Genomic DNA, 22697 nt, shown 5'->3' with positions numbered 1-22697 from the left:
TCTGATCACTGCCTATCAACATAAACAAATCTGCCTCCAAATCCTAGGTGTTCTTTTGTTGTTTCTGTTTACCCATGTAGAAGCTGGTAAAAGAACACCTAGGATTTTTGCTTGCTCTTCAAGGGGAAGTTCTCTTCAAAGACAGAGTTCTTGGCTGTTTTTGACTGATTCTTACAATATGCATGATAGTTACCAGCTATGCATCACAGTGACCAACCTTTTCCAAAAGACAGACACAACTGGAGCTGGAACAGAAATTAACACATGGGCAGCTGAGGTTATCTGGGGGGCATTTTCTGATGTATGAGACCACTCCTTGCCTTGGGTTACAAGGCCCCACAACTCCTTCCAACAGTAATGTTATGCACTTGTCTTGTAAACCACAAGATATGTAACCACAGAATATTCCAATTATCTTATGCCTCTGTAAAATCCCCTAACCTCAAGACATAAAACCTACAAAACTTCTGCTTCTGTAAAATTCTGTTTTGCTTGACTCTAGCCCAATCCAATTTAAGCTAGAACATAAAACCTCACCTTCCCCACTACTTGGGGTCCTGAAATTCAGAGTACATAACTCTTGTGTCAGCTGGCTGATAAAGCTTGGTTTCCTCTACTTTTCTAAAGTGCTGCTCGTGCTTCCTGCTTCATTGTTAAATCTAACTTTTCTATAACAATAGCAAAGGAGGAGATTAGAAGCAAGAGTGGATGACAAAAGAAGAGGAAAAACAAAACTGTACATTTCAAGGCATATGTATGCTATCACTGGAAGACAAAGTAGGTAGACAGATCCATGTTGATTAATCCCATCAAGGCAGCTCAGCTTTATGGTGGAGTAGTGGATAGTTCCAGTAAATCTGCACCTTTAGTTCCATTAAAGTTCAGTGTGATTTCTGACTTTGAGGCTGGAATTTGATTTGTTCAGTTTGTAACACTCTGTGTTTTCTCCTGCTTGTATTTCGCTCCTTGATCTCTTGCTGACTTGTTCTTGACAGCCCTGACACTAGGAACTGCTACATGGAGCCATGAGTTGCTCTTGAGTTTTGAGCTCAGTTGGCCCCCCCTCCAAGATGGCTACTGGCAAATCACCCTCTCCTGGGGAACATCTGAACTCACCTGTCACTGCAGTCTACTGAGTCCACTACTCTGTTCCACTGGTGTGTTTTTCTGTGCAGGCCTCAGGGGTTGACAATGGTCACCATATATCTGCAGGTTCAGCTTCTCTTGCAGTGAGTCTTAACTTAGGGAGAAAGCTCTACTTACCATCTGTTCTGTGTTGAGGTCTCTCTCTTTGCTTTTCTTATGGGCTTTAATTGTTGCTTCAGAACCTTCCTGAATCCCAGTTCCTCACATTGCTATTTTTCAGTGTCTGGATGGCAAATCTGTAGAGAGGCTTTTTTTTCCTGCTGCTCATCATATTCCTCCATCTTCCTGGAATGCTCTGCCAGTGTTTAACTTTCAGTCTAGTCCACACCTAGCCACCAGAAATTTATTACTTGCAGTTTAAAGTGTTTTATTAATGCTGGCTACAGGTGAGGGCTTCTCCCCTGTGTGCGCTATGATTTTTTGAAGATATCTGTCTTTTTAGGTTTTTAGAGCAGGAGTTTGCCCACTTTTGTTGATTTTTCAGGTTTTTTTTTTTTTTTTTTTTTTTTTTTTTGGTTTTGTGAAGATGAGAATGAATTCCAAGTTGGTTACATTTTGGATGTGACCAGTTTCCTTTCCTTTTCTTTTTTTTTTTTTGCTGACAGTTTTTAGTGATAAAGATTTGGTATAATATTCTTTATCTGATTTAGCAGTTTTACTCATTAGAAATTTTATTTCCTTCTGAAATCAGGTTTGTATATTTTGGGTTAATATATTCTAATTTGAAGAAAGATTAATCTAATTCTCTTCATTGGTGAGCTAACGTGGGCCATTTAATTTTCTGTTAATGAATATAGTTTGGGACAATAGAAACCTTTGTTGAGAGCCAAAAGTTCATTTTTTTACTGTAGGGCCATGATGCCAAACCTTTTAGAGATCAAGTGCCCAAACTGCAAACCCACACCACTTTCTTATTGCAGAGTGATAGCAGTGCGGTTCAACTCAAACTGAGTTTTTAGTTTAGGAAAAAAAATTTTATACATTAACATCTTTTGTTTTAAAAGAAAAACATAATAACAGAGCTTTCATTGATAACCAGCAGCCATTTAATTGATATGAGCTATTATCCCACGCTCACCTGTTGGGCCGATTCTGAATTTTTGGCCTGTATTCCAACAGAGATAGTTCTGCTTGGCCACTGTGGCATGTGTGTCATCAATTCGCCACCACTGCTCTAGATCTATATAAGAAAAAGAAAGAAAAAAGAAGAAAAATTATACATTGTTTTTCATTGTAGGGTTATATCAACATTTCATTAATTGTTCTTCACCTGGATGATTCTGAAGCCCTATGTTGATACTTTGAATTTATGGAATCAATTAATTTTATGACTCATTTACATTAGGTTTCTTAATTTAATTAGTAGTGATATTATTAGTAATAATAATATTAATTAGTCTACTAATTATTTTTATGAACAGTGGACAGGATAATAATTCTTACAGTTTCTGTGATGTGGTAAAAACTTACTTCATATCATGAATTTATTGCTTAAATCTGTGGATGGAAGATGTACAAGAAAAGTGGTATAAATTAAATGTAAGGAGTTATAGTTCTAATTTTTTTGAAATAGCTTTTTGTTTAAAAATCAACTTTTTATTAAAATAATTATTCTTTTTTTGGGCAGGGAGGGAGACAGGTTCTTGATATGTAGTTCAAGATGGGCTTGAGCTCACTGTGTACCCAGACTGACTTTGAACTTGTAGTAATCCACCTACCTCAGCATCATGAGTGCAATGATTATAGGCCTGTGCCTCTATGCCTTGCAAATTAATTACTCTTAGTTCCTCAAACTTAACATGACTATAGTGACCAAGTTGATACATCTGTTTTCTAGATCTTTTTTGGATGTAGATTTTTTGGTAACATTTATGATAATCATTTATTTTTCATTAATTCTTCATTGTTTTTGGTTAATAGTCTGTTTCCCATTCTCTGACATTGTGTTTTGTTAGGTAGTATGAGGTTGATCACAGTGACAGTTTATTATGTCTGTTGCTGTGATGATTATCTTTGTACATTTAGCTTTTTGTCTTGCTTAATTGTGTTTTTCCATATTTGTAACGTATTGTTGACTGGAATTTTAGAAGTCGCAGGCTGTCTAGATTTTGTCCATTTTTCTATGTTTCTCTTTCTTTGAAGGAATATTTTGTTTTCTTGTCTATAGGGAAAATTAATTTTTTGGATCTTGAAAAGTGGGATTAATATTTTTCTATTACTTACATGATTTGAAGGTAATACTCTAGGTCTTACATGGCCAAAGCAGTTTACACTGTTCTCATAAAAAAGTCAAATTTTGTGACTAGGTAATAAAAGTTATATAGATGTCTCAAACTTGCTATTCTAGAGTCTCACATTTAAGTTATAAATTGATTGGATCTAGTAAACTACTATGTTGTTTAATATTTTGCACAGAAGTTGAATTTTACCAGTTTCTTTTTTGTGACTTTTAATTTGGTATCAGTCAGAATTCCTCATTAGATTTTCCTGCCTTTTTCTGACTTGTCCTTTCCTCTGTCATTATTGTTTAGAGTTGTATTGGAAGCAACCTTTGGAGTGAAAATCAGTGTAACCAACACTTAAAATTTCTGGTGTCACTGAAATGATGAACTTGACGATTCTGACTCCACTTCTTTTCCTAGAAGGTTGTCAGAGGATTAAGACTTTCCATACTGTATAACACCTGTTTGTTTTCTAAGTTAGAAGTGTCATACATAAATGCTTTTTACTTTTTTACTCACACCACTTTGAAGATATTCCTCAATATTAAAAAAATCCTTATTTTCCTGCTAAGTTAATTAGCCTTTGGTGAGCCCAAGGAAAGAAAGAAAGTAACAAAATCATTGAGTTCATAACATTGTTCCATTGTTATTTGATATTGTTCCATTGATATTTCTTACTGCTCTTTGTAGTTTTGTTCCAGAAAGCTAGAATTTTTAAAAATGTCACTTAAAAATATCTAGGTAGGGGACCTAAAGACACATCTAAGAGGATGCTCACAGGTTTCTATTCCCCACCCAAAATCTTGCTGTACTGCCTTTGCTCCAATAAATTTATTCCAAATCTTATTTGCAAGTTCCCTCATTTCCTGTGTAATATTTCACAAAGTACGTTTAAAAAACAAACTACATGTTGCAGGAGTAGAGGTGTTGAGTGTTTGTATGGAGAATTATTCTGCAGAGCTAAAGTCTATTATAAAATAACTGATTTTAGTTCCTTCATGACTTTTCCCTTGAGACTACAAATCCTGGTTAGTAAATAACATTTAAAATATCTCAGAAATAAGATATTCTGACTGATGATGTGGTGATTTAAGAGCTGTGCAACCTTAAACACTAAGTTTTAACATAATGTAAAATATGGATGAAAATGAAATGCAGAGTTTTTGACACAGTACTTAACATGAATAACTGCTCAATAAATGTTAATTATCATTGTTATTTACTAAATAGAAGTTCTTTTGATCTCTGCTTTTTAACATGTGCACCTTAGACCACGATGCTATTAGTATCTTGGGACTATCTTCAGCTAAGTATAGATGCTAGGAATTAGCTACTCATTATTTATTCATTGAATATGTATGTTTTGCATTGTTTTAACTTTTGTAAAATATCTAACAGTCAATTTTATGTCTATATGTACTCCTTGAAGAGATTGCCTATACCAGTTACAGTGACCCTTTTATAGACTTGACTGTGCAAGCCACAACACAAAATGCATTTATTATGAAGTGCCAAAATACAATTCAACCAGAATACTGAGGTTTTAGTTCACAAAAAACTAATTCATAAGTTAGTATCTTTTGTCTCAAGTGAAAACACAATTATAGAGCTTTCAATTATAAAAATAGCTTTTTATTGAAAAGAAAAACGTTGCGTTTGCTGTGCTTTTGCACAGTCAGCGTAGGTTTTGCATTATGTGCATGTTGATGATTTCTCAAACCTTGGCTCATACTTTTTTTGTTTGAGAGCAACCTGTGCAGCACTCTAGTCATCTGTTAGTCTGTTTCTTTTGTCAGATTTTAGATAGTGGTATCTTGGTTCATTGAGCATGATTTGTTCCATGACTCTGGTGATGAACCAAATTGGACAAGAACCAAATTGATAGGTTTTTCTTGTTGCAATAGAAAATCAAAGGCAGGGAAAAAAAAAAAAGGCCCTTATTATGGGCATGGGCAGGCTGCAGAAGAGTGCAAATCTTTCTGAGGCAGACATAGAAGTGGCAGATTTTTATTAGCTTTGACAGGGCATGAAGTTTGAAGGGGAAGATACAATGACGTATTGACAGCTGATTGGGGAGATGCTAGTATGCGTATGAAAAGCAGGGAATTCAATTTCAAACTTGAAAGAAGAATGCAGAAGTCAGTATTGAAGGGGCACACTGTCACTGTAGGGCCCTGTACCACATTGGGCAGGCACCATATTGAGTTTCATATGGGCTGGACCCATCATTCTCATCATTTGGTTGTGAGTGTGTGTTGCCTCTCTTGGATTGCTTCCTGTTGACAAGACGTGTTGTGATGGGGGTTGTTATAGTTGTGGGGATGATGGTTTGGGCCGATGTAGAAGCCAGGGCCAGGGGTGTCAGCCCGAACAAAGAGTTGTGAGGTAGTGAAGGCCTGGAACCAGGTCTGAGGAAATCTTGACAAAAGTATAAGTAGACAAGGAGCTATAAGCAAAGCATAACAAGTAGTATGTGGGGTCATACCAGGATGAAAAGATGGGGGGGGGGCTAGCTTCCTAGGGAAGACTAGATGGAAAAGTCTTGCTGACAGGTCTCCTTGGCTTTAGAGACAATGTATTTCTGTATCCCATCTATCTTACTAACCAAGTAACAGCATTTTTTTTAGTATGGCACAGATGCCCCCTATTATATTTAACTTATGACATTTTTATATATCTTTTGATTATATTTTTCTGCTAGATATTTTAGACCAAATTAAAATGAGGCCTGTACTAATTAAAATTGACCTCTTGCTATCTATCAAGGTCAGTCAAGTCTCCTCAGGACTTGTTTTGGGATGATGTATAGAAACTCTCAGTTTTTGACAGTGTCAGCCTTCAAGATGAGTCATGGTCATTTCTTGACCAAGATGCTTTTTGTGAATGCTTGGGAGATTTTGTTTCTCCTAGTGACTCTCTTTAGACACACTACATATCATAAATGACTTTCCTCTGTGGTCCCACAGTCTCCTTGATCAGAAGAACAGGGACTCACAGAATTATAGAATATCATTGCAGAGGTTCTCTTATATCTTGGGTTTTTATTGATCTGAGAGGGCTGGAGCCAAAGTATTGGTTGTCTTCCTATTCCATCTATTTTTTAGTTTTTGGTCTTCAAATATCAGTTGTTGAACATTCAGAATAGAAGACTGATAACATTACAGTGTAATAAGGCAGTAAGCTTAACATTATTATCCTATCTGAATGTCAAGCACCTTAGAATATAAAATGGAACCATTATTTTTTATCAACCATGGATATCCTAGTATTTAAATCCCTGTGGAATGTTAACAATTACATATTTTACATCGAAAATTTGAAATCAAAACCATACATAATATTGAAGCAAGATAGTTATGACATTTTGTAACAACCTTAATTTCCATTTTGACATGAAATACAGTATTATGGTTGATACATTGCACCAACTTGAGAAGTTTAGAAGTTTTAACTGAGAGATTTAGCAGGGAGCCAAGGCTCTTGCTTTGTAAATATCCCCATCTAGTGCAAGAGGAGGGTATAGAGATTTTGTGCATGCTATAGCTGCTCTGGGGCATGGGGATGGCCTATACACAAAACAAGGGAGAAAAAGAGGATTGTTCTTCCTCCTTTTTGCTCTGGCTGCTGCCTTGAAGTGTTGCCTCAGTGTCATGCCACTCTACCTTGTAAAGAGCTGATTGAGGACTAAAACCTCCAAAAACTGTAAGCTAAATAAACTTTTCCTTCCTTCATTTTGGGTGTCTGGTATTTTGTGCCAGCAATGAGAGAAATGTAACCAAGACATACGTCTTTTAGTCAGTTATCCCTATACAATTCATAAAAAGCTTTTATTTAACTTGTTGACCTTTAGTGGGATGTACATCACACAAGTTTTTGTTAAAAGCAGAGATCAGAATCTGGCAGTCTATCACCATAAACAATCCCTGTTTTATATTTTGGAAGACTTGTAAATCTGGAGCCTTGACTACATTTAATGACAGACAAGAATATATTTAATCACAGCCATATGAAAATCTTGATTCTTTTAAATTTGGTTTTGTACTAAGAGCATCTTTTATGAAAATATTTTATTACTTCTATAAAACTTAACCTTATGATGATGACCAGAATAAAACCCAATCACAAGATTTACTGTAATATTTTTGAACAATGAGAGAATCTCAAGTCATGATACATAAACAACAGTATACATTAAATTTATACAATAAAGTATAGTATCATTTTGACCAGCTGGCAACTGGTGGAAGCATGCTTTTAGATTTATAACCTATATTAAATTTTGAACAAATTATCCAAAAATGTAAAAGAAAAACTAGAAAAAATTCTTGAGCTCAAATAAAAAACAGTTGTTAATGGATATGACAATCCAAGGAATATTCATAGACAATATGTGCAGATTGGACAGACATAGAAACATATATACAGCATGACAGACAAACATCTTACAAAACCAGAGTGCACTCAGATATATTTGGTCTATTTGAATTATAATAACCCTTTTATGCCTATATTTTATTTTGAATCCTGAGTGCCACAGCCAAAAATTGGTAGTTATGGCTTAATTTGGAGTTTAGCTTTTTCTAGGTCTTTCTGTTATTGTTGTTATTTTCCTCTCTATTATTGAAGCCCTGAAAAACCACATCTTGGAAATCTCCCTGTGGAGACTAAGGGTCAAGATCTGACTTTAAATTTGGCTCTGATGTTGGGTGCCAGTTGGAAGAGAAAATGGGAATTAATAAGGATTATCTCTTCAGGTGAACAAGGATGTACATCAGTAAATTTGGTGAGTGTCTCAGAGAGATCAGTTAAAAATTGAGCAGAATTTTCATCGGCTTATTAGGACTGTTTGTGAAGTTTTTAATAGTCTCTTTCCGAAAAATTTTTAGAAGACCTATTAGGATACAGTCAATTATTTGGGGCATGCATACATCATGAGCTGTAAGCAGTGTGCTGATAATTCTAGTGGAGATCATCATTTGACATTGCAGCCGACCCAGCATCAACCTGATGGTTTTGGTCTGCTACTGCTTGGGCTACCTGTCACAGCTACACCTTCTGTGGAAAAAGAGTAGAAGTGAGAATAACATAGAGATCTTTGTAGGTCAGATGATAGGATTGAATAACAAAGTGAATTTATTTGATATAGTTATGGGAATCAGCCACAAAGGATTCCATATGGCGAGAAGTATGAGAAAGATTAGAATGGGAACAAGGGACATGAACCCCAACCACACCTTCAGGACTGCCACTTTGTGGAGTGGTAGTAGAGGATAGGGGGGTGAGTACTGCTCTAAAAGTGTCTGTGGCAGAGACACATGACAGAAGGTGATGGCAAGTGGCAGAGGCTACAGGATGATGAAGGCTGGGAAGTGTCACAGGATAACAGAGGTTGGGAGGAGCGAGATCTTCTATGATAGGCAGGTGGGAAAATGGAAAAAGGTAGTAGGTCAGAGAAGGGGTGATAGAAAGGGGAGGAGAAAATGCCAGCCGTGAAGAACAGGAAGTCTCTTGTGGATATGGAAGGGGTTGCCAAGTCAGAAGGGACATCATCTATAGGGTCAGACGGGGATCATCAGGTTGGGGTTTGGCTGTGTGGAGTGAGCCAAAAGAGCTTGAGCCATCCCATGTGGCTGAATGAGGCAGGGATGTGCCCAGACAGGAGGGGGAAGGCCTCAAAATAATGGATCTCTACCCATTTGCCATTAGGATAAGGCCTGAACTTTAGGAGTCTCTCTACCCATTTGCCGTTACAATAGTAGAAATTGTCTAGATCGCAGAGGATGGCATAATCAAAGGTAACCCACCTCTGGCCAGTGGTGGCATTATTGAGCTTGTGCTGTGGCTAAGCCATCTGGCAGTAAAATAGCAACTTTTAGATTTAATAGTGCTTTGGAGACTGAGAGTTTTCAGGTGTAATAGGCATCCATGTGTGTGTCTTTTAGGGGTTAAGAAGGAGTGTTTCCCATTGTGGCCGAATCAGAGGTAAGCTGGAGGCTACCAAAGCCAAGCCACAATCCCTTGGAGAGTCATCACTTAGGATTATGAGTGACAGAGATCCACAACATCTGCACTTGTCATTGGTCATAGGGAGAAGGAGGCGTATTGAAGGATATAGTCCTGAAGGATGTGGGGAAGATCCTGATGTGAGCTCATGATTTGCAAGACAAGAACCTCGAAAGGAGAGGTGGCTTACCTGTGTGAATTGCAGTGGGTCAGTGTTGGATGGAAGCTGGTAAATGCAGCAGCAGAGAATAGAGAAAGAGGAAAAATGGGGGTGAAAGAAAGTGGAGAGGTAGCTCATCGATGCGGGGAGGGGCTCAAACTGGGGATTGCCCCCAGGAGCCAACTTGCCCCATTGATCTGGGTCATGGCACCAAAGTGATAGGTTTTTCTTGGCCTAGTAGAGAAGCAAAGGCAAAAAAAAAAAAAAAAAAAAAAGGAAGACCTTTTATTGTAGGCATAGGCCAGCTGCAGAAGAGTGCAAGGTCCCTCTGAGGCAGCCATAGAAGTCGTGGGCTTTCATTAGGTTTGATGGGCTGAAGTTTGAAGGGGTAGACGGAATGATGTATTGACAGCTGACTGGAGAGAGGCTAGCATACTTACGAAAAGCAGGAAGTTCCAAGTTCTGCTTGGAAGCAGGATGTGGAAGTCAGTACTGAAGGGGCATACTGTCACTGTAGCACCCATTCCCATGTTGGACAGGCACCGCACTGAATTTCATATGGGTAGAGCCCATCACAAATCACGTTTGCTTATGAGGTCAACACTGAACCAAATCATTGAATTTGATTTGGTTCTCAGCCAATTTGATTTGCAACAAAATTGTGTAAACAATTAAATTTGTGAACCGAGATACCCCTATAAATCAGAACTGAGATACCACTATAAATCAGAACTGAAAACAGTTGCTCATAAGCATAAAGTGATCTAAACAAAAAGCAATCCCAAGTACATTGATTGACTTAAAATTGTTTGACAGAGAATTCCACAATTTAAAAGATTTCATTTTTGGAACCACTAACTGTGTTGTCCTTTGTCATCCTTTCATACTGTTCTCTATTTTTTGAAGTGTTTCATGCAGATCATAGAATTTATTTTTCCATCTTATGTTGTTTCCTTCTTATGGAACTGAAAGTATCTGTTACTAGAATTCTCCTGTGCAGCTGATACAATGCTGGAGAAAGTTATCACCTAATTTGTTGTTGCTTTCCCTGTCACGAAGAGCTTCTCATTGTAGAATACAATGAAACTGAAACACTGGATGTTTTGCTTCTTTAACAAAGAACTACATGAAACCAGATGTTGTCCTCAACCTGCATGCAGAGTGTCTTGTTACTAGTATTTGAAAAACTTTTTCAGGTCTTAAATCTGGTGATAGGAAAGTTTCCATCCTGGCATTGTAGATACCTATTTCTTGTGTTGTGTTCTCCTGGAAAAGACATCAGTCCTATAAGCTCTTTTCTCATGATATCACCGACACTGTGATGCAAAATTATGGTTATTCTTGAGTAATTATTTATATTTGTGCTTTATTCAAGCACATGGAATAACAGGTTCCTTTTGTATATCAGTGGTGAGCTGCTGACTGATGTTACCATCTGCAGGACTTAATCTTTATTTCTATTTCTCTTTTACTTAATCTTTATTTCTACCTCAGATTAATTACATAATTTTATCCCTATTTGGGAAATCACTAAAAAAGAAAATACTCTCAGACAATATGGCCAGTTTAATAAGATCTCCATCAGAGAGTGAGGTCAATCTTGTTTTGCTTATGCACAAGTGAAGTTTGAAAAGCTGGCAGCTATCAAAAGATTTCTTTTAGGAACATAGTTGCAAAAAAACTAAGACACTAGGAATGATATTTCTGAAGTTTTCCTTTAAGAAAGTCTTTTGTTTTAGTTTTGCCAAGTTCAACACTTTTGTGGTTGGTGTCAAAGAGCTGTGTGACACTTGATATGAAACACACAATACTTTCACTATACAGATTAACACTTTCCCATTGTGTTCAATCACTCCACATGACTGTGGGTGTTTTAGGATTCCACTATCTGTTTTGAGATTTTTTTTTCTGTAGTCATTTTTGTGGGTTCAACACTTGCAGTCTACAAAAACACATGCGTGCATGTGCGTGTGCGTGCAGAAATTGAAGCACCCACTGCAAATCTACTCATATCCAAAATAGCTAATACTTTTAGTTAACAATAAAGAATTGGATATTCCCTGAATCAAGTTACAGCAATGATTCTCAGATGGGGTTCCTCTTGAATTTGCTGACCACCAGTGCAAGAGTACAATGCTCCAGTGACCACCAGCTTTTGGCCTGGTCTGAAAAAGGTATTGAACTCATTTCTTACTTTCTGGGGGATTCTGCTAAAATTGTAGCGTGTACAAGGAAAGTTTTTTTTTTTTTTTTTAAAGATAATAAAGCAAAACCAAACCAAACCAAACAAAACAAAACAGATCGGAGCAAAGCAATGCAAGTAACACAGGATTTCAGAACAAGACAACAGAAAATTAACAGTGGCTACCATAATTAATGTCTCTTGTTTTCTTTGAAATAGTTGTCCGTACTTTCACACACAATAAGTTAATACAAAACAAAATAGTATAAAAGCAATCAAAACAAAAGAATGAGAGTCTTACCAGTCTTCAAAACCAGACACTAGGAAAACAACAATGGCTACCATAATGACTCGTGTCTTCTTCAAAATAGCTGTCCATACCTTCATACATATTGAAATATTTGAAATAATATTTTTCAATTATTTACCAGATATAGTCATGCAAAGTTAATCATCTATGGATGTTAATTGATTTGTTTCAAGAACTAATGGAATTAGTAGTACAGTCATCTTGGTAATCTTAAGTGTATATATACAAATTTATCATCTTTTTCTTTCCTTCTTTTCTCCTTTTCCGTATCTGAGTTATGTTTTTTTCTCTGAGGAATTTCTTATCCTTTCACAATATTTATTGAAGATTTTGTATCTCATTTACTCTTTCAGTTTGTTACATTAGGGAGACAATACAGTATTTACACGTGAGTTGGATTTATTTCACTTACAAGTATGGTCTCAAGTTCATTTACCTATAAAAGCCTCAGTGTGGTCCTTCTTTATAACTGAGCAGTCAGTATTCCATTGTATAAAAATACCATATCTTTTTTATCTATCCCTCAGTTGATGGACATTTGGGTTGTTTCCAAGATTTAGCTATTACAAACTGTGCTGCTGTAAACATGGGTGCACATATATCACTGTGGTATGTTGTTTTCAGTTCTTCTGGGAATATGCCCAGAAGTGGAATAGCTGGGTCAAATGGGACCAACAATCCCAGATTTTTGAGGAACCTCCAGATGGATTTCCACAGTGGTTGTACCAGTCTGCACTCCTGTCAATAGTGCAGAAGTGTTCCCTTTTTTGCACAGCCTCTCCAGAATTTGTTATTGGTGGTTTTTTGATCCTGGCTATTCTTTCTGGAGTGAGCTGGAATCTCAGTGTTGTTTTTATTTGCATTTCTCTAATGAACAATGATGTTGAAATTTTTAATTCAACATCAAATACAAATTTATCATTTGTATTTCTTCATCTGAGCGAAGTATGTATTCACTTTTTAATGTAATTTATCATTTGCATTTCTCTAATGAACAATGATGTTGACTTTTTTATGTAATTTATCGTTTGTATTTCTTCATCTGAGCAAAGTGTGTATTCATCTCAAATGCCCAGTTTTGGACTGGGTCTTTCAATTTTGGTAGGTCGAGTTTTCAAAAATTCTTTGTGTTCTAGAAAGAAGTCCTTTGTCTGAGGGACAGTTGCCTTAAGATTTTGTCCCAACTCATGTGTTTTCTTTTTACTTTGTTGGAGATTTCTTTTGTTGTGCAAAAGCTTTTTAATAAGACTTGATTCTAGTTGTTGAATCTGAGAAGTATTTCCCATGCAGTTTGATTTTTGTTCATGAATTCTCTTGAGGGTTTCTACCTACTTTGTCTTTCAGCAGATTGTGTTTCTGTTTTAATATTTAAATCTTTGATGTATTTTGAATTTAGTTTGGTGCATGTTGAACAGGCATAGGTCTAGTTTTAGTTTTCGGTAAACGGAAAACCAGTTACTCCAACACCATTTATTCTAGTGAATGTGTTTGGCCCCTTTGTCAAAGATAAGGTGGCTACGTGTGTTTGTAGTTATGGTTGGATGGTCTAATCTATTCCATTGATCTTCAGGCCTGTTTTTACTCCAGTACCATGCTGATTTTACCACAGGAGCTTTGTAGTGTAACTTTAAGTCAGGGTTTGTGATGCTTCCTACCTTGCCTGTGTTGTCTAGAATTACCTTTGCTATTCTAGGTCTCTTCTGGTTCCAGATGAATTTTAGGAATGATTTCTCTAAATCTGTAAGGTATGCTAATGGTATTTTGATTGGATTTGCATTAAATCTGTGCAAGAATTTGGGAGAATGGCCATTTTCATAATGTTTGTTCTTATACATGAACAGGAAATGGCTTTCCTTTTTCTAAGATCCTCTTCAATTTCTTTTTTCAGAGTAATGTAATTTTCACTGAATAGATCTTTTACTTCCTTTGTTAGATTGATTCCTAAGTATTTTTTTTTGATGCTACTGTGAAGGGTATGGTTTCTCTTATTTCTCTCTCAGTGAGTTTGTGTACAGGAATGCTATTAAATTTTGAGTGCTGACTTTTTATTCAGCTATATTACTGAACATGATTATTACATCTAAAAGTCTTTTCAGTGGAGTTTTGGGGGTCTTGTATGTAGAATATCATGTCATCTGCAAATAATGATAATTTAACTTCTTGTTTTCTTTTTCCTTTTATTTCTCTCTCTTGTCTAATTACTCTGGATATTATTTCCAGCATTGTATTGAATAAGAGTGGTGATAATGGACATCCTTGTCTTGTTCCTGATTTTAGAGTGAAAGCTTTCAATTTTTGACCATTTAATATGATGCTCGCTGTTGGTTTATCATAGATGGCTTTTGTCAGATTAAGGTAGAGCCCATCTATTCTGATTTTCTGTCATTCTTATCATGAATGAGTGTGGACTTTACCAAAGGCTTTTTCTGCATCTGTCGAAATGATCATGTGATTCTCATCTTGAGCTCTGTTGGTATGATGTATTTATGCTTGTTGATTTGCATATGTTGAAACATCCCTGCATTCCTGGGGTGAATCCCACTTGGTTGTAGCATATAATCTTCTTGATGTTGATGCATTCTGTTTGCCAGTATTTCATTGAGGATTTTTGCATGTATGTTTAATAGGGAGATTGGCCTGTATTCTCTTTTTTGTGGGGTCGTTCTCTGGTTTTGGTATTAAGGTAATACTTGCTTCTAGGAATGAGTTAGGGACAATTGCTTCTCTTTCAACTTCATTGAAATGTTTGAGAAGTGTTGGAATTAAGTCTTTATTGAATTTCTTGTAGAATTCAGCAGTGAACCCATCAGGACTTGGCCTTTTCTTTGTTGGTAAGGTTCTAATGTAATTTTATTGTCATTAAATGAAATCGAGTTATTCAGCAGTTTTACATCTTCTTCATTCAGCTTTGGTAATTCATATGTTTCTAGGAATCTGTCCATTTCTTCTGTGTTATCAAACTTACGAGATTAAAGGTTTTTGAAGCAGATACTGGTGATGTTCTGTATTTCTACAGGGTCTGTAGTGATTTTAGCCCTTTCATTCCTTATGGCAAGAATTTGAGATTTTTCTTTCTTTTTTAAAATCAGATTGTCTACTGGCTTATCAATTTAATATATTCTTTTTTTTTTTTTTTTTTTGTCTTTTTCCTTTTTATCGGTACCGGGGATCGAACTCACGACTGCCTGCATGCAAGGCAGGCGCTTACGCCGTTGAGCTAAACCTCCAGCCTCAATATATTCTTTCAAAGAACCAACTTTGACTTGTTAATTCTTTGTATTGTTTTTTTTTTTAGTGTCTATTGTGTTGATTTCTGCTCTGATCTTTATAATACTCTCCCATCTTTTGCTTTGGGCTTGACTTGCTCTTCTTTTTCTAGGTTTGAGGTTGTTTATTTGTGTTTGTTCTGTTTTACTGATGTTTTAATTCACCTCAATGTATTTCTCTTTGAGAACTGCTTTCATTACATCCCACAGGTTTCCGTAGGTTGTATTTGTATTTTTATTTACTTGTTCATATTCTTTAATTTCTTATCCTTTTGCATTTACTTAAGCATGTCCAATGGACTTGTATATAGTCTAATCTAGAGAATGCTCCATGTGAAGCTGACAAGAACATATATTCTGTTGTTGTTGGGTAGAACACAGTCAGATCTATTAAGTCCATTTGTTCACAAGTTTTATTCAGTTCTTTTATCTGTTTACTGATTTTCTGCCTTGTTGATCTGTCTCTTTGTGTCAATGGAGTGTTAAGGTCTTCCATTATAATTGTGTTATTCCTTATTTGATTTTTCATTTTTATTAATATTTGTTTTATATGCCTGGGTAGTCCATATTTGGTTCATACATATTTAAGATTGATAATCTTCCTCTTATAGTTTTCCCCTAGCTAGTATGTGGTGATGTTCTTTATCTCTTGGTTTGAAGTTCACATTGTGTGTGAAAAGTACAGCTACCTCTGCTTTTTAGGGGGGTTCCTGTTGCATGAAGTATTGTTTTTCATTCTTTGACTTTCATTCTATGTATTTCCTTTTGAATTAGATAGTTTTCTGAATATAGCATATGGTTGGATGTTGTTTCTTGATCCATTCTGCCAGTCTGTTTCTTTAAATTGGTGAATTGAGGCCATTTACATTGATGGTAATAAGTGATATAAATTGGCTTATTTTTGTCATGTTATCTTTCTGCCGTTGGTTCTTTACCTTTACCTTTTAATTGTTTACACTGCTTGGTGGTTTCTTTCTGTTGGTGTTCTTGAAGTCGTAGTTATTTTTATGTCTGTAGAATGTCTTTCAGTATCCTTTGTGATAGAATTTTGGCGCAGTTGAAAAGATAAGAAGTAGAAGATGAAATAGAAATGACCTTTATTTTAAAAATGTGGGGAGAGACCTCCTGGCCCTCCGGGGTCTGGCATTGTCTCCCAGGTCTGGCATTCTCTCCGGAAGCTGGCATTCTCTCCTTCCGACACGTGGAGTGGGGGCATACCTGTAGCTTAGGTTTGGGGTGGTGCCTAAGGGTCATTAGTGATGCACAGGTAGCCCATTGGTATTCATTTTGCACCACAGGTAAATTCCTAGGGGCGGGGAAGGTAGAGCCTCTTGGTTCTGCCTTCCAGCCTCCTCCCAACTACAGTGTTGGGCCTAGGGCAAGATTCTTTAACTTTGCAGTCTTTGTTTGGTGGTCATGTTGTTGTTTAGCTATTCTTAATTGTGGAAATACCTTATTTCTTTATCAATTTTGAAGGATCGTTTTGCAGGGTACATCAATCAAGGTTGAAAGTCATTTTCTTTTAGGATTTGAAATGCTTCACTCCGTATTCTTCTTGATTTCTTTGTGTTGAGAAGTTTGCTGTGATTCTGATGGGCTTTCCTTTATAGATGATTTGTTTCTTTTCTCTAACAGCTTTTTAAAAAAATTTTTTTTTATTGGTACCAGCGATCAAACTCAGGACTGTGTGCTTACAAGGCAGGCGCCTATGCCACTGAGCTAAATCCCCAGCTCCTCTAACAGCTTTTAATATTCTGTTCTTATATTGAATTTCTGGAATGTTGATTATTATGTGTCTGAGTGTAGATTCATTTTGGCTATGGCTAATTGGATTTTGATATGCTTCACTTATGTGTATGTCAGTTTCATTTACCATGTTTGGAAAATTTTTGGCTATTACTTCTGTAAATAGTCTTTTCATATCATTTGTATTGTGACCTTGTTTTTTATTTACAACTATTAATCATATGTTGTTTTTCTTACATCATTTTGCAATTGTTGAACTATTATTTCCTGATTCCGTGTTAATTTTAGAAGATATTTCTGGGGTGGAAATTTAGCTCAGTGGTATAAGTGCCTGTTTGGCAAGTATGAGATTGTGAGTTCAATCCCCAGTACTGCCAATAAATAAATAATATTTCCTGTACTGTTGACTAGCTGCAATCTTGTCTTTGAAGTCTGGAAGTCTATTTTTGCATTCATTGAGACAATTTTGCCAGCTTTTGATAGATTTTTTTAATGTCCTGGATGTCTCTTTGAATTCATTTCATGCATTCTAGTTGTGTCTTACATTGTTAATTCAAGGTTTCAGTTGTTTTACTGTGTTTCTCTATTTTTTTAAACTATGTCTTCTTTAGATGTGTTCAGCATTTCTTTTATTACATTTATCATTTCTTGTTTTACCTGGGAGATTATTTCTGATCTGATCTGAGTTCCTTTATAGCTTCATGGAGTTTTTCTTTACTTCAGTTACTATTGTTTCAGAAGTTTCAGAGGTATGGCTTGATAGAGTTATTTCCAAAAGATGAAAAATATTAACAAAAGATGAGAAATATAAAATAAAAAGCGGCCTTTATTCTGAGAACACGGAGAGAGATGACCGGCACCCCACCGCTGGCTTCCGGCGATCTCTCCGGCGGACACGCGGCGTGGGGGCCTATAAATAGCCTCGGTTTGGGGTGGAACCTAAGGCGGGCATTAGGGATACACAGGTAGCCCATTGGTCCTAGGTTTGGCGCCATATGTAAATTCCCAGGGGTGGGAAGATGGTGTCACAGGTAACTTCCTAGGGGCAGGGGAACTTCATAGGGGCTTCCTGCTTCCGGTTGTGGCTTTCCTGGCTACAGTGTCCTGTCTGGGCCAAACCTTTCATGGCTTACCTTTTCTTTTATGTCCATGTCTTCTAGGCTTGTTTGGGCTGGATTGGAAGTTTGTGATTGCATTTTGCTCTTTGGTTTTGTCATTTTCCTGTATTCACCTAGGGCAGTTTAATGCAAAGTCTCAGTTGTTTCTTGGGTTGAGGATGGCTGTCTGTAATGCAGGAAATTTCCCCAGTTGAATGGGGGTGTTTGGCAATCCTACCAGGTCTCTACTGGCACTCAGAGTCTCCCCAAATGGGGAGGTGGGGTGCTGGATTGTGGAGAGTGGACCTTTAGCACACTGTGTGTGGCTCACCAAAGTTACCTGGTTGCTTGAGGTCACTGGGTAGGTCCCCAACAGGTTCTTCACAACAACTAAGGCTGCACATCTAGATGGAGTCTGCTGTGGAGGCCTTCAGGTCGTGCCACTCAACACATGGCTACCTGGATGTTGCTGGGCAGGACCCAACCTGGATCCAAGTGAGGATCCAAAGGTCCTGGACTGTTTGGGGATGCTCGGTGGGGACCTACCATGTTCTGAGCAAAGTCCAGTGGCTGCCCAGATAGGTAGAGTTCACCGTGAAGGCCTTCAGCTCACATGTGGTGGCTCCGAGCTACCTGGGGAGCCTACCTGGGCGTGGCTGGCTGAGGCCCACCCAGGACCTGAGTGATCACCCAAAGGTCCTGGACTGTTTGATGATGCTGGGTGGGGCCCTACCAGGTTCCAAACAGAGCTTTGTGGCTGCAGAGGTAGGTAAGAGTTCACTGTGGAGGCCTTCAGCTCATATGGGGCAACTCCCAGTTACCTGGAGGTCACTGGGTGGGGCCCAGCCAGCACCCCAGTGACGACCCAGAGGTTCTGAACCCCTGTCTGGTTCTGAGCAAAATCCCACTGCTGCACAGCTAGGTCAAGTTTGCTGTGGAGACCTTAAGGTCACATGCAGCAGCTCCTGGCTTTTTTTCTTTTTTCTTTTTTCAATACCAGGCATTGAACTCACAACCTTACACCTTCCAGGCAGGTGCTTATGGCCCTGATCTAAATCCCCAGCCACAAGGAAATTTATATATATACATCATTGACCGTATACTGACTGTCCATTTGAAAGGTCAGACAAGTCACAGCTAATGAGCTACAGCTCATGACTTAATCACCTGGTGCTGCTACTCCTTTTCCAGCATGCATATAGCCCCTATGTGTGCTATTATCTGCTGCTCAGTTATGGGGCGATGCTAGGGTGACTTAGCTCACATGTCATTTGCAGCACACATGCCATTGGTTCACCACCACTGGCCTTCTGACCTATAACTATCTTAGTGCTGATATTTTATTTTTAATTTTTTTTAAAAGAACTTTAATATAAAACAGTAGTACAGAAATGATATGCTATTGGTATACTTTTAGAGTATACTAAAAAGGTTAGAATGAGACTGCACGTTGATTATATTTCCACATTCTGTGAGCAAATGATATGGTGTTGATGAGAGAACCTCTTTTCATATCTTGTAGCCTGATGTAAGTTTGGCTCACTGGGAGTAAATTGGAAGAAACAGAACTACAGAGTCAAACCCTAGGGAAATATGACTGGGGATTCATGCCTGCCCTTTTGCCCACCTTCCTTCCTGTCATCCTTCATCCCTTTTTCTTTTCCATCCTTCCTGTGTTCCTCCTTCCCTCTCTTCCTTTCATCGTCTCTTCTGTCCTCTCACATTTCTAAATATAAAAAACATCTTGTTTTAAATGTATCAAACATCAGTTAAATCAGCAGCAGTGTCAGTGGCTAATATATGTCTCCTGTAGTCTTTTTGATCAAAAGATCTGGGTCTTACAATCAGGTTTAAAGTGTTAATACCTCTGTAAGAGAACTCCATTAATAGTCACATACTTGAAGGATTTGATTTTTCTTTATCTTTTTTTGGGCAGTGCAGGTTTGAAATGCATTCATGGGGGCTGGGGATCTAGCTCAGCGGCATAAGCGCCTGCCTTGCAAGCGTGTGGTCATGAGTTCGATCCCTGGTACCGGTAAAAATACAAAAAAAAAAAAAAAAATGCATTCATAATCACAGAAATCTCTGTATGGATGAGTGATAATCTGAAAAGTGAGCATTGCTGCCTTTATCTCAGATAGTACCTATCATAAAATTTTTGAATAATAGTGTTACTATATTTTAGGTCAGGAGTTACTGATCTAAGACAATTACAGAACAGAAAAAGATAAATCTTATTTTTAATGTATTATGTATTATGCTACAAGGCTGTAATGATTTATAATGTGGAAAACTCTTAAAAATATCAGAAGAGATAATTTACTGAATATGCTTTGTATTTTGAGAATTTTAAACAAGTGCTACACAGGAAAGAGAATAGTGTAAAAGCAGTAACTTTGAGTTTTTGTGTGTGTACCTGTAAGGTACTTGACAATTAGCCAACTAATTAAATGTAGAATTTTAAAGTAATTTAACTCTAGGTTTTGGAGGATATTTGATAACATAGTCAATAGAGTATTTTTTAAGTTAAAAACTGAATATGTACAAATAGTATTATATAATGACACTTTCTTATCAAAGAAATTACTAGTTGCCTAAGAGAAGCTTGTCCTGATTATCTACTATGTCACTGTAAATATCTGGCTACTTATTTTATGTAAATTCTCTATGTAACATTATTGTACCTCCTGTATGGGTCTTTATGCATTTTTTTATTGATTTCTATTTTGGAATGAAAATATGAAAATATATACTAAACATCTGAAATAGTCTGACACATAGTAGGTAACCAGTAAATATTTGATGAATGGCAAATTTTTCTTTTGAAGTAGAAGAGTGGCAAGTTCAGATTTCAATGAGATATAATTATGTAGATAGTTAATTTTTGCAGAGATTATACCAGGAAACTATATTTGCTTAATAGAGGAATATAATTTAATACTTTCAGAAATTTACAAATTCATTAGTTTTAAATGCTCAGTTTTCATTATTGTAATCTGTTCAAGAAAAATATAAATTGTGTTAAATTGTGAGTGCAAGAGAAGTTTGAAGCTGTAATGCATTGTAATAATAATTATGAAAGCAACAAAATTTAACAGGCCAAAGGGAAATTCCTGAAGTAAAACTTGCTGCTAGAATTTGGAGTTGTAAAGGAATATAAATTATAAGGATGCTGCTGATACTGCTAATGTAGGCCAATCAGAGGTTAAATGTTGTTATGTAAGATACATGCTTTATAGCAAATGTTTGGTGGGGCAACCCTAAATGATACCTGGTGCTTACTGTTGAATTAGACCATACAGAGTCTCCCTAAAAGTTGTATCAAAAGAAAATTTCAACAAATTTAAATATTCAGTTGGTTATTGTGATTAAGTAAAATTGATTTGCCATGAAATAGGCTATCAGGTGATCTAGTGTTAGCTAACTCATTTGGGTGACACAGCTGTTCCTGTTAGCTTATTCTCTTACTGAAGTCTTATTTTTTTGGTGGCAACTGCTCTGATAGCTTGTAATCTCTACCCATCATCAGTCAGGCTGTGATTGGTTCTGAGACCACCTTGACCGATTTAGCCAATGAGTTTTTCCTACCTAAGCACACACCATAACAAAACAAAACAAAGCAAAACAAAACAAAACAAAATAAAACAACAGAATCAAATCTCTGTGAATTCTGAAAGCTAGAGTTCATGCTTCTGCAGGTATTGCCTTTTATTGTAACTGCCATCGTTACTTTTAAAATTGTAAGACTTGCCAGTGACTTACTAGTTGCTGCAAACCCTCAAAAGTCATGTGCTGCCTTACAATACAAACTAATGTTGTATTTGAAAGCCAAAAAGATCAGGAACCTCAATGCCAAAAGTGTCAAACCCGAGAGAATTTACAACTTCTGGCCAAGTGTAGAAGCTAGGAGACCTCCTCTTGCGTTCCTCAGGGGATCTCAGCATAACACTGTCAGAAGTATTCTTGTTCCTTTGTGATCACCAAAAATGTCAAAGACAGCTTGCCATCATGGTCTACACCTGTAGTCTCAGTATTTGCGAGACTAAAGCAGGAGGATTGTTGAGACTCTACCAGATTGGGCTACATAATGAGTTCAAGACCAGCCTAAACTATATAATGAGACTCTGTATGAAGAAGAAACAGAGAAAAACAAAAAACCACAAATAAATGTTTAACTCAAAAATCACAAAAATTTAGAGATCATCAGCTTCTGTTTGTGATGTTAGAATTGTACAGTATCTGATTCTCTGAAGTAGAATGTTCTGAGGGCACCGTGGGTTGGCTTTATTGACTGAGAAGGGCTGAAGAAAGCAGAAAAAGTGAATTGGTTGTTTCAAAGTTACTTTTCTTGTAGAGTTAAAACAAGACTTCCTTGGTTTGGTAACTCAAAAACTCTTCCAGTTTTTGAGAATTGGTGTATTTAAAATTGCAATTTAATTTTGTAGCACTCAGTACAGGTGACTCCATTTAATTTGATTTGGCCTGCTAAGGTCTGGTGCAGAAAGCTAGTCAGAAGACAGGCTCCAAAAATTTTCTTTGACAACAAAGACTAAATCTCTTTGGTT

At 36.9% G+C, this 22697-nt stretch overlaps 1 protein-coding gene across 8 annotated transcripts in view; it reads left to right on the top strand.

The window, feature by feature from the left end:
• Fut8 (fucosyltransferase 8) overlaps positions 1–22697 on the top strand; it is a 409437-nt gene that overhangs the window by 139513 nt on the left and 247227 nt on the right. The window lies entirely within an intron of this gene.

Source organism: Cavia porcellus, unplaced genomic scaffold, assembly GCF_034190915.1.
Source record: "Cavia porcellus strain 051 isolate PalLab524CR breed Dunkin Hartley unplaced genomic scaffold, mCavPor4.1 scaffold_31, whole genome shotgun sequence".
NCBI lineage: Eukaryota > Metazoa > Chordata > Mammalia > Rodentia > Caviidae > Cavia > Cavia porcellus.
The sequence above is the reverse complement of the archived record's forward strand: the minus strand, read 5'-3'. Positions and strand labels throughout refer to the sequence as shown.